Below are 12,491 nucleotides of genomic sequence, written 5' to 3' on the forward strand. Positions count from 1 at the left end.
CGCCACGATAGTTACTGTCAGCGCCACGATAGTTATTGTTAGCGCCACGATAGTTACTGTCAGCGCCACGATAGTTACTGTCAGCGCCACGATAGTTATTAGCGCCACGATAGTTACTGTCAGCGCCACGATAGTTATTGTCAGCGCCACGATAGTTACTGTCAGCGCCACGATAGTTGTTAGCGCCACGATAGTTACTGTCAGCGCCACGATAGTTGTCAGCGCCACGATAGTTACTGTCAGCGCCACGATAGTTACTGTCAGAGCCACGATAGTTACTGTCAGCGCCACGATAGTTACTGTCAGGTCCACCATAGTTACTGTCAGCGCCACGATAGTTACTGTCAGCGCCACGATAGTCACTGTCAGCTCCACGATAGTTACTGTCAGCGCCACGATAGTTGTCAGGTCCACGATAGTTACTGTCAGGTCCACGATAGTTACTGTCAGCGCCACGATAGTTACTGTCAGCTCCACGATAGTTACTGTCAGCGCCACGATAGTTACTGTCAGCGCCACGATAGTTACTGTCAGCGCCAGGATAGTTACTGTCAGCGCCACGATAGTTACTGTCAGCGCCACGATAGTTACTGTCAGCGCCACGATAGTTACTCTCAGCGCCACGATAGTTACTGTCAGCGCCACGATAGTTACTGTCAGCTCCACGATAGTTACTGTCAGCGCCACGATAGTTACTGTCAGCGACACGATAGTTACTGTCAGCGCCACGATAGTTACTGTCAGCGCCACGATAGTTACTGTCAGCGCCACGATAGTGTCAGCGCCACGATAGTGTCAGCGCCACGATAGTTACTGTCAGCGCCACGATAGTGTCAGCGCCACGATAGTTACTGTCAGCGCCACGGTAGTTACTGTCAGCGCCACGATAGTTACTGTCAGCGCCACGATAGTTACTGTCAGCGCCACGATAGTGTCAGCGCCACGATAGTTACTGTCAGCGCCACGATAGTTACTGTCAGCGCCACGATAGTTACTGTCAGCGCCACGATAGTTACTGTCAGCGCCACGATAGTTACTGTCAGCGCCACGATAGTTACTGTCAGCGCCACGATAGTTACTGTCAGCGCCACGATACTGTCAGCGCCACGATAGTTACTGTCAGCGCCACGATAGTTACTGTCAGTGCCACGATAGTGTCAGCGCCACGATAGTTTGTGTCAGCGCCACGATAGTTATTGTCAGCGCTACGATAGTTACTGTCAGCGCCACGATAGTTATTGTTAGCGCCACGATAGTTACTGTCAGCGCCACGATAGTTATTAGCGCCACGATAGTTACTGTCAGGGCCACGATAGTTATTAGCGCCACGATAGTTACTGTCAGCGCCACGATAGTTATTGTCAGCGCCACGATAGTTACTGTCAGCGCCACGATAGTTGTTAGCGCCACGATAGTTACTGTCAGCGCCACGATAGTTGTCAGCGCCACGATAGTTACTGTCAGCGCCACGATAGTTACTGTCAGCGCCACGATAGTTACTGTCAGCGCCACGATAGTTACTGTCAGCTCCACGATAGTTACTGTCAGGTCCACGATAGTTACTGTCAGCGCCACGATAGTTACTGTCAGCGCCACGATAGTCACTGTCAGCTCCACGATACTGTCAGCGCCACGATAGTTGTCAGCGCCACGATAGTTACTGTCAGGTCCACGATAGTTACTGTCAGGTCCACGATAGTTACTGTCAGGTCCACGATAGTTACTGTCAGGTCCACGATAGTTACTGTCAGCGCCACGATAGTTACTGTCAGCTCCACGATAGTTACTGTCAGCGCCACGATAGTTACTGTCAGCGCCAGGATAGTTACTGTCAGCGCCACGATAGTTACTGTCAGCGCCACGATAGTTACTGTCAGCGCCACGATAGTTACTGTTAGCGCCACGATAGTTACTGTCAGCGCCACGATAGTTACTGTCAGCGCCACGATAGTTACTGTCAGCGCCACGATAGTTACTGTCAGCGCCACGATAGTTACTGTCAGCGCCACGATAGTGTCAGCGCCACGATAGTTACTGTCAGCGCCACGGTAGTTACTGTCAGCGCCACGATAGTTACTGTCAGCGCCACGATACTGTCAGCGCCACGATAGTTACTGTCAGCGCCACGATAGTTACTGTCAGCGCCACGATAGTTACTGTCAGCGCCACGATAGTTACCGTCAGCGCCACGATAGTTACTGTCAGCGCCACGATACTGTCAGCGCCACGATAGTTACTGTCAGCGCCACGATAGTTACTGTCAGCGCCACGATAGTTATTGTCAGCGCCACGATAGTGTCAGCGCCACGATAGTTAGTGTCAGCGCCACGATAGTTATTGTCAGCGCCACGATAGTTATTGTCAGCGCCACGATAGTTATTGTCAGCGCCACGATAGTTATTGTCAGCGCCACGATAGTTACTGTCAGCGCCACGATAGTTACTGTCAGCGCCACGATAGTTACTGTCAGCGCCACGATAGTTACTGTCAGCGCCACGATAGTTACTGTCAGCGCCACGATAGTTACTGTCAGCGCCACGATAGTTACTGTCAGCGCCACGATAGTTACTGGCAGCGCCACGATAGTTACTGTCAGCGCCACGATAGTTACTGTCAGCGCCACGATAGTTATTGTCAGCGCCACGATAGTTATTGTCAGCGCCACGATAGTTATTGTCAGCGCCACGATAGTTACTGTCAGCGCCACGATAGTTACTGTCAGCGCCACGATAGTTACTGTCAGCGCCACGATAGTTACTGTCAGCGCCACGATAGTTACTGTCAGCGCCACGATAGTTACTGTCAGCGCCACGATAGTTACTGTCAGCGCCACGATAGTTATTGTCAGCGCCACGATAGTTACTGTCAGCGCCACGATAGTTACTGTCAGCGCCACGATAGTTACTGTCAGCGCCACGATAGTTACTGTCAGCGCCACGATAGTTACTGTCAGCGCCACGATAGTTACTGTCAGCGCCACGATAGTTACTGTCAGCGCCACGATAGTTACTTTTAAGTTTGGTTTATCTGCTTCCAAATTTATTGATGTTGTAAAATAGAAAAAAAATAACTTGGAATCGTTGAAATCCATATAATAACTGGAGAATGTCTCGCCACTGGTGTGGCTTCCTAAACGTAAGTCTGACACTGGCTGACACTGACGCTGACTGACGCTGGTTGACACTGACGCTGGCTGACACTGACACTGGCTGACATTGACGCTGGCTGACACTGACGCTGACTGACGCTGGTTGACACTGACGCTGGCTGACACTGACACTGGCTGACACTGACGCTGGCTGACGCTGGTTGACACTGACGCTGGCTGACACTGACACTGGCTGACACTGACGCTGGCTGACACTGACACTGGTTGACACTGACGCTGGCTGACACTGACACTGGCTGACACTGACACTGGCTGACACTGACGCTGGCTGACACTGGTTGACACTGACGCTGGCTGACACTGACACTGGCTGACACTGACGCTGGCTGACACTGACGCTGCTGACACTGACACTGACGCTGGCTGACACTGACGCTGACTGACGCTGGTTGACACTGACGCTGGCTGACACTGACACTGGCTGACACTGACGCTGGCTGACACTGACACTGGCTGACACTGACGCTGGCTGACACTGACGCTGCTGACACTGACACTGGCTGACACTGACACTGGCTGACACTGACACTGGCTGACACTGACGCTGACTGACACTGACGCTGCTGACACTGACACTGGCTGACACTGACGCTGACTGACACTGACGCTGCTGACACTGACACTGGCTGACACTGACGCTGGTTGACACTGACACTGGCTGACACTGACACTGGCTGACACTGACGCTTTCTGACACTGACGCTGGTTGACACTGACGCTGGCTGACACTGACACTGGCTGACACTGACGCTGGCTGACACTGACGCTGGCTGACACTGACGCTGGCTGACACTGACGCTGGCTGACACTGACGCTGGCTGACACTGACGCTGGTTGACACTGACGCTGGCTGACACTGACACTGGCTGACACTGACGCTGGCTGACACTGACGCTGGCTGACACTGACGCTGGCTGACACTGACGCTGGCTGACACTGACGCTGGCTGACACTGACACTGGCTGACACTGACGCTGGCTGACACTGACGCTGGCTGACACTGACGCTGACGCTGGTTGACACTGACGCTGGCTGACACTGACACTGGCTGACACTGACGCTGGCTGACACTGACGCTGGCTGACACTGACGCTGGCTGACTGATGCTGGCTGACACTGACGCTGGCTGACACTGACGCTGGCTGACACTGACGCTGGTTGACACTGACGCTGGCTGACACTGACACTGGCTGACACTGACGCTGGCTGACACTGACACTGGCTGACACTGACGCTGGCTGACACTGACGCTGGCTGACACTGACACTGGCTGACACTGACACTGGCTGACACTGACGCTGGCTGACACTGACACTGGCTGACACTGACGCTGGCTGACACTGACGCTGGCTGACACTGACGCTGGCTGACACTGACGCTGGCTGACACTGACGCTGGTTGACACTGACGCTGGCTGACACTGACACTGGCTGACACTGACGCTGGCTGACACTGACACTGGCTGACACTGACGCTGGCTGACACTGACGCTGGCTGACACTGGCTGACACTGACGCTGGTTGACACTGACGCTGGCTGACACTGACGCTGGCTGACACTGACGCTGGCTGACACTGACGCTGGCTGACACTGACGCTGGCTGACACTGACACTGGCTGACACTGACGCTGGCTGACACTGACACTGGCTGACACTGACGCTGGCTGACGCTGGCAGACACTGACGCTGGCTGACACTGACACTGGCTGACACTGACGCTGGCTGACAATGACGCTGGCTGACACTGACGCTGGCTGACACTGACACTGGCTGACACTGACGCTGGCTGACACTGACACTGGCTGACACTGACACTGACTGACACTGACGCTGCTGACACTGACACTGGCTGACACTGACGCTGGCTGACACTGACACTGGCTGACACTGACACTGGCTGACACTGACGCTGGCTGACACTGACACTGGCTGACACTGACGCTGGCTGACACTGACACTGGCTGACACTGACACTGGCTGACACTGACGCTGGCTGACACTGACCCTGGCTGACACTGACACTGGCTGACACTGACGCTGGCTGACACTGACACTGGCTGACACTGACACTGGCTGACACTGACGCTGGCTGACACTGACACTGGCTGACACTGACGCTGGCTGACACTGACACTGGCTGACACTGACACTGGCTGACACTGACACTGGCTGACACTGACGCTGGCTGACACTGACACTGGCTGACACTGACGCTGGCTGACACTGACACTGGCTGACACAGGATACAATTTGTCAGTTTTAATAATAAACATTGATATCCATTTTATTTATTAACTAAACGAATCATTCATACATTGTATAATAATAATAATAATAATAATATCTTCATTGTCAACAAGTACATGTACAAGGTATACAAGTACATGTACAAGGTATACAGTCCTAGCTGACAACACTGACATACTACTATATAGAAAGCCCCTTGTTATGCTGAGCATTTCCGGCAAATTAGGTCAGTTTTGTCCCAGGATGCGACCCACACCAGTCCACTAACACCCAGGTACCTATTTTACTGAGAAGTGAACAGGAACAACAGGTGCCTTAAGGAAACACGTTCTAATGTTTCCAGCTGTACCAGGGATCGAACCACAGACCTCAGTGTGTGAACTGAGTGCTCTACCAACTACCAAGGTTTTATGATGTTTTTTAAGTTTAACGAGGAGAGACTTTCTTATTTTTGGGAACATTCTCAGCAACATTGTCGTTGGTTTTCTCACAAATTTTCGTTTATTACTCGAGAACGCCTTATTCGATGGGCTTCAAACTTTCAACGCTGGTGTAATGTGTCTTGGGTAAGATTGCTGTCGGTATTTACATAGGTGGGTGACCTGAGTACAATGTTACAGGTGAGTGACAGATTATGTTACGGTGTGACAGGTGGAGAAAGTCTCCTCTCAGCAACTTAACAATATCAACAATGTTAGACAGGTGAGTGACAGATTATGTTACGGTGTGACAGGTGGAGACAGTCTCCTCTCAGCAACTTAACAATATCAACAATGTTAGACAGGTGAGTGACAGATTATGTTACGGTGTGACAGGTGGAGACAGTCTCCTCTCAGCAACTTAACAATATCAACAATGTTAGACAGGTGAGTGACAGATTATGTTACGGTGTGACAGGTGGAGACAGTCTCCTCTCAGCAACTTAACAATATCAACAATGTTAGACAGGTGAGTGACAGATTATGTTACGGTGTGACAGGTGGAGACAGTCTCCTCTCAGCAACTTAACAATATCAACAATGTTAGACAGGTGAGTGACAGATTATGTTACGGTGTGACGGGTGGAGACAGTCTCCTCTCAGCAACTTAATAATATCAACAATGTTAGACAGGTGAGTGACAGATTATGTTACGGTGTGACAGGTGGAGACAGTCTCCTCTCAGCAACTTAATAATATCAACAATGTTAGACAGGTGAGTGACAGATTATGTTACGGTGTGACAGGTGGAGACAGTCTCATCTCAGCAACTTAACAATATCAACAATGTTAGACAGGTGAGTGACAGATTATGTTACGGTGTGACAGGTGGAGACAGTCTCCTCTCAGCAACTTAACAATATCAACACTTGTGTTTCCTACTTACAAGAATGTTCTTGTGTTTAATGCAGAATGTTGATCACATTTTGACAATTTTAATCTCCAACTGGTATAGTATTATTTCTACCTTATTGTATTATTTTGTCTATGCGGGTGAGGGGCTCTTGATCCAAGGTATTGGATTTATCTTCCCGTTGCTTGGATCATGTGCGAGTTAATTAAATTTGCTTGTGTGATACAAGTGGAGAATGTTGTGATCGTAAGTTAGATATTCGAAGTTAGATATTCTAAGTTAGATATTCTAAGTTAGATATTCTAAGTTAGATATTCTAAGTTAGATATTCTAAGTTAGATATTCTAAGTTAGATATTCTAAGTTAGATATTCTAAGTTAGATATTCTAAGTTAGATATTCTAAGTTAGATATTCTAAGTTAGATATTCTAAGTTAGATATTCTAAGTTAGATATTCTAAGTTAGATATTCTAAGTTAGATATTCTAAGTTAGATATTCTAAGTTAGATATTCTAAGTTAGATATTCTAAGTTAGATATTCTAAGTTAGATATTCTAAGTTAGATATTCTAAGTTAGATATTCTAAGTTAGATATTCTAAGGACTCGTAAAAGTCATGTTCTTATAACTTGGTCACTTTTACCACCAAATTTGGACTGATTTTTACCCGTGTAGGTTCCAATGTGCTTTTTTCTTTGGATTGAAAAACGTTAATTACTGTTTTTCATGCAAAACTTCGTGAATGCAGCATCTGATTAGTTTCAATCCTTCCATACTGATTGTTTGATAGCAGAACATCTCAGTAACTTCAAGTTTAACGTTGTTTATGGTTTGTCTTCGGTCGCTTTGAAAACGAAATTAATTAAATTTGGTCTGTGTGTCTTAATTTACCATTTTTATTGAAATATTTTGGGTGTTAAGTGAGTGTTTAGGGAGTTTTGAAACAAATGAGATAATTGTTTTGGGTGACTTAAATGGTATAGTGGGATAAACTGTTGTAGTGGACATACTGTGTATGTCTGGAGTACCGAGTAGCAGCGACTCTGAAGCAAACATCTATCTTGCTGGGTGCCAGAGTCTTGTCTAGTGTGGCTTGGTGTGAATAGGACAAAGTATGCAGTACTAAAGATTGCGGGTTCCAGCTTTCTCTGCGTTGAATCTACGGATACATACACACACACACACACAATGTATATACACGTTGTTCCTCAGTGTCGTTGTTTCTCAGTGTCGTTGTTTCTTAGTGTCGTTGTTTCTCAGTGTGTCGTTGTTTCTCATTATGTCGTTGTTTCTCAGTGTGTCGTTGTTTCTCAGTGTGTCGTTGTTTCTCAGTGTGTCGTAAAAACTAACGGATTGTTGTTTTTTGCAGGTGATGTGGGGGAGTGAAGATGGTGAGGTGGGCGGAGTGTGGGCGTGAGTGTTGTCCCGGGTGTTGTCGCCGCCCACACCTGCCCCCACTAACACCACTACATCCACCAGTGCCTGCTCCACCACTACCACTGGAACCACCACTACCACAACAACCACTACTACCACTGGAACCACCACCAGTACTCGAGGCTCACACTTTACTGCACGGTTACCTGACCTGGAAGTGGTAAGTGTGTGTGTGTGTGTGTGTGTGTGTGTGTGTGTGTGTGTACTCACCTATTTGTGGTTGCAGGGGTCTATTCATAACTTCTAGCCCCTCTTCGGTGGTCGCTACTAGGTCCTGTCTCTCCCTTCTCCATGACCGTTATCGTATCTCTTCTTAAAGCTATGTATGGATCCTGCCTCCATTACATTACTCTCCAGATCGTACCATTTCATGACAACTCTTTAACTGAAGAAATACTTCCTAACATCCCTGTGACTCGTCTGAATTTCCAGCTTCCAGTTGTGACCCCTTGTTGTTGTGTCACATCTCAGGAACATTCTGTCCATGTCCACCCTGTCAATTCCTCTCAGTATTTTATGTTATTATGTTCCCCCTGTCCCTCCTGTCCTTCAGTCTTGTGTGTACTCGCCTAGTTGTGGTTGCAGGGTCGATTCACAGCTCCTGGCCCCGCCTCTTCACTGGTCGCTACTAGGTCGCTCTTCTTGCTCCATGAGCTTTATCATACCTCCTCTTAAAGTTGTGTATGAATCCTGCCTCCACTGCATCACTTCCTAGACTATTCCACTTCCTGACAACTCTGTGACTGAAGAAATACTTCCTAACATCCCTGTGATTCATCCGAGTCTTCAACTTCCAACTGTGTCCCCTTGTTGCTGTGTCCCATCTCTGGAACATCCTGTCTCTGTCCACCTTGTCGATTCCTGTCAGTATTTTATATGTCGTTATCATATTTTCCCTATCTCTCCTATCCTCTAGTGTCGTCAGGTCGATTTCCCTTAACATCTCCTCGTAGGACATGCCCATTAACTCTGGGACTAGTCTTGTTGCAAACGTTTGCACTTTCTCTAGTTTCTTTAGGTGCTTGGCTAGGTGTGGGTTCCAAACTGGTGCTGCTTACTCCAATATGGGCCTAACGTACACAGTGTAGAGGGTCCTGAACGACTCCTTATTAAGATGTCGGAATGTGTGTGTGTGTGTGTGTGTGTGTGTGTGTGTGTGTGTGTGTGTGTGTGTAACGTCACTTACAGTATATGTGGCTGCAGGGGGTGGAGTCCTAGCTCTTGACCCTGTGAAATCTGTCCTTCCTGCTCTTAAAATTTCTGACGAGTCTGCCTCCGCCACATCATCCTTGAGATCATTCCACTTCCCAGACACTCGACAATTACCTCGTGACATTCCTGCTGCTGATCTGTGTTTTTACATTGCAGTTGCGTCCCCGAGTACCTCAAACAGCCTCCCCCTCTCTACCCTATCAATTCCTCAGAGTATTTATCATGTCTCCCCTGGGTCTCCTGTCCTCCAGTGTCGTTAAAGTCAGTTCTCTTAGCTTCTCTTCGTAGCTCATACATAGTATGTTAGTGACTTTATTTTGTGCTTTACAATACTTTATTACGTGTAAACTACATTTTGTATACTACAGAAAGAAATAGTTGGTGTGTTTAATTACCGGAATAAGTCTCGTTCCATACTTGTGCACTTAATTCATACATGTGTTGTATACTCATACGTCCTCCTCACATATCGTGTATAAATGAACACGATACCTATGTGTATTTACCTATTTGTGGTCGCAGGGATCGATTCACAGCTCCTGGCCCCGAATCACAGCTTCTGGCAGAACGCTGCAGAGGTTTTTCGACTGATTCGAATCACTGGCCATGTAACCTCTGTGCCCCGAGTTTGTACTCCGTGACTGGTCTTCTTGCCTCTTCCCTAATCTTCATAACCTTGCATCTCTTGGGTTGTGTTCAGACAACCACACACCTGACCAGTCGTTCAGTCTGGCCCGGGCAACGACGAACACCACACTGGTTACAGTCATTTATTTTACAAACTGGGATGAAGTGCACAGGTATGTGCACAGGTATGTGCACTTTCCAAGACACTGATAACCAGTCACGAGGCTGAGAGAATGCTGATAGTGTTGACCAGGTTGATGATGAGTATTATGATGATGAAATTGTGATGATTATGATGGTAATTATGGTGATAATGATGACAGTGATAATGACAATATGATGATGATGGCAAGGATGATTATCATTCACAGTCATCATACATTATACTCTAAGTTACAATGTCATTCATGGTAATTTTCCGGTTATCCCAGAGTAGCAGGTTGGTAGACAGCAACCACCCAGGGAAGTACTACCGTCCTGCCAGATGACTGTGAAACAGAAACCTGTAACTGTTTTGCATGATGGTAGGATTGCTGGTTTTTTTTTCTGTCTCATAAACACGCTAGATAACAGGGATATCTTGCTACTCCTACTTACACTTTGGTCACACTTCACAGACATGCACATGCATATATATATATACATACATCTAGGTTTTTCTCCTTTTTCTAAATAGCTCTTGTTCTTCTTTATTTCTTCTATTGTCCATGGGGAAATGGAAAAGAATCTTTCCTCCGTAAGCCATGCGTGTCGTATGAGGCGATTAAAATGCCGGGAGCAATGGGCTAGTAACCCCTTCTCCTGTAGACATTTACTAAAAAAGAGAAGAAAAACTTCATAAAACTGAGATGCTTGAATGTGCGTGGATGTAGTGCGGATGACAAGAAACAGATGATTGCTGATGTTATGAATGAAAACAATTTGGATGTCCTGGCCCTAAGCGAAACAGAGCTGAAGGGGGTAGGGGAGTTTCGGTGGGGGGAAATAAATGGGATTATATCTGGAGTATCTGAGAGAGTTAGAGCAAAGGAAGAGGTAGCAGTAATGCTGAAGGATCAGTTATGGAAGGAGAAAAGAGAATATGAATGTGTAAATTCAAGAATTATGTGGATTAAAGTAAAGGTTGGATGCGAAAAGTGGGGCATAATAAGCGTGTATGCACCTGGAGAAGAGAGGAATGCAGAGGAGAGAGAGAGATTTTGGGAGATGTTAAGTGAATGTATAGGAACCTTTGAACCAAGTGAGAGAGTAATTGTGGTAGGGGACCTGAATGCTAAAGTAGGAGAAACTTTTAGAGAGGGTGTGGTAGGTAAGTTTGGGGTGCCAGGTGTAAATGATGATGGGAGCCCTTTGATTGAACTTTGTATAGAAAGGGGTTTAGTTATAGGTAATACATATTTTAAGAAAAAGAGGATAAATAAGTATACAAGATATGATGTAGGGCGAAATGACAGTAGTTTGTTGGATTATGTATTGGTAGATAAAAGACTTGAGTAGACTTCAGGATGTACATGTTTATAGAGGGGCCACAGATATATCAGATCACTTTCTAGTTGTAGCTACACTGAGAGTAAAAGGTAGATGGGATACAAGGAGAATAGAAGCATCAGGGAAGAGAGAGGTGAAGGTTTATAAACTAAAAGAGGAGGCAGTTAGGGTAAGATATAAACGGCTATTGGAGTATAGATGGGCTAATGAGAGCATAGGCAATGGGGTCGAAGAGGTATGGGGTAGGTTTAAAAATGTAGTGTTAGTGTTCAGCAGAAGTTTGTGGTTACAGGAAAGTGGGTGCGGGAGGGAAGAGGAGCGATTGGTGGAATGATAATGTAAAGAGAGTAGTAAGGGAGAAAAAGTTAGCATATGAGAAGTTTTTACAAAGTAGAAGTGATGCAAGGAGGGAAGAGTATATGGAGAAAAAGAGAGAGGTTAAGAGAGTGGTGAAGCAATGTAAAAAGAGAGCAAATGAGAGAGTGGGTGAGATGTTATCAACAAATTTTGTTGAAAATAAGAAAAAGTTTTGGAGTGAGATTAACAAGTTAAGGAAGCCTAGAGAAAATATGGATTTGTCAGTTAAAAATAGGAGAGGAGTTATTAAATGGAGAGTTAGAGGTATTGGGAAGATGGAGGGAATATTTTGAGGAATTGTTAAATGTTGATGAAGATAGGGAAGCTGTGATTTCGTGTATAGGGCAAGGAGGAATAACATCTTGTAGGAGTGAGGAAGAGCTAGTTGTGAGTGTGGGGGAAGTTCATGAGGCAGTAGGTAAAATGAAAGGGGGTAAGGCAGCCGGGATTGATGGGATAAAGATAGAAATGTTAAAAGCAGGTGGGGATATAGTTTTGGAGTGGTTGGTGCAATTATTTAATAAATGTATGGAAGAGGGTAAGTGTAGACAGCCTGTACTGTCTGCACAGACAACCCATGCTGTCTGCCAGCTTAGTTCATATTTTGTGCCATGCTGGTGCTG

At 46.7% G+C, this 12,491-nt stretch overlaps 1 protein-coding gene across 2 annotated transcripts in view; it reads left to right on the forward strand.

Annotated features, from left to right (window-relative positions):
* LOC128692768 (high affinity cAMP-specific and IBMX-insensitive 3',5'-cyclic phosphodiesterase 8B) overlaps window positions 1-12,491 on the forward strand; it is a 659,454-nt gene that overhangs the window by 243,500 nt on the left and 403,463 nt on the right. For both annotated transcript variants that reach the window (XM_070090034.1, XM_070090035.1), the window contains exon 3: window positions 8,117-8,344. The gene's annotated coding sequence lies outside the window, so the exon portion shown is untranslated. The remainder of the gene's footprint in view (window positions 1-8,116; window positions 8,345-12,491) is intronic.

This window comes from Cherax quadricarinatus, chromosome 30 (genome assembly GCF_038502225.1).
Source record: "Cherax quadricarinatus isolate ZL_2023a chromosome 30, ASM3850222v1, whole genome shotgun sequence".
Lineage (NCBI taxonomy): Eukaryota > Metazoa > Arthropoda > Malacostraca > Decapoda > Parastacidae > Cherax > Cherax quadricarinatus.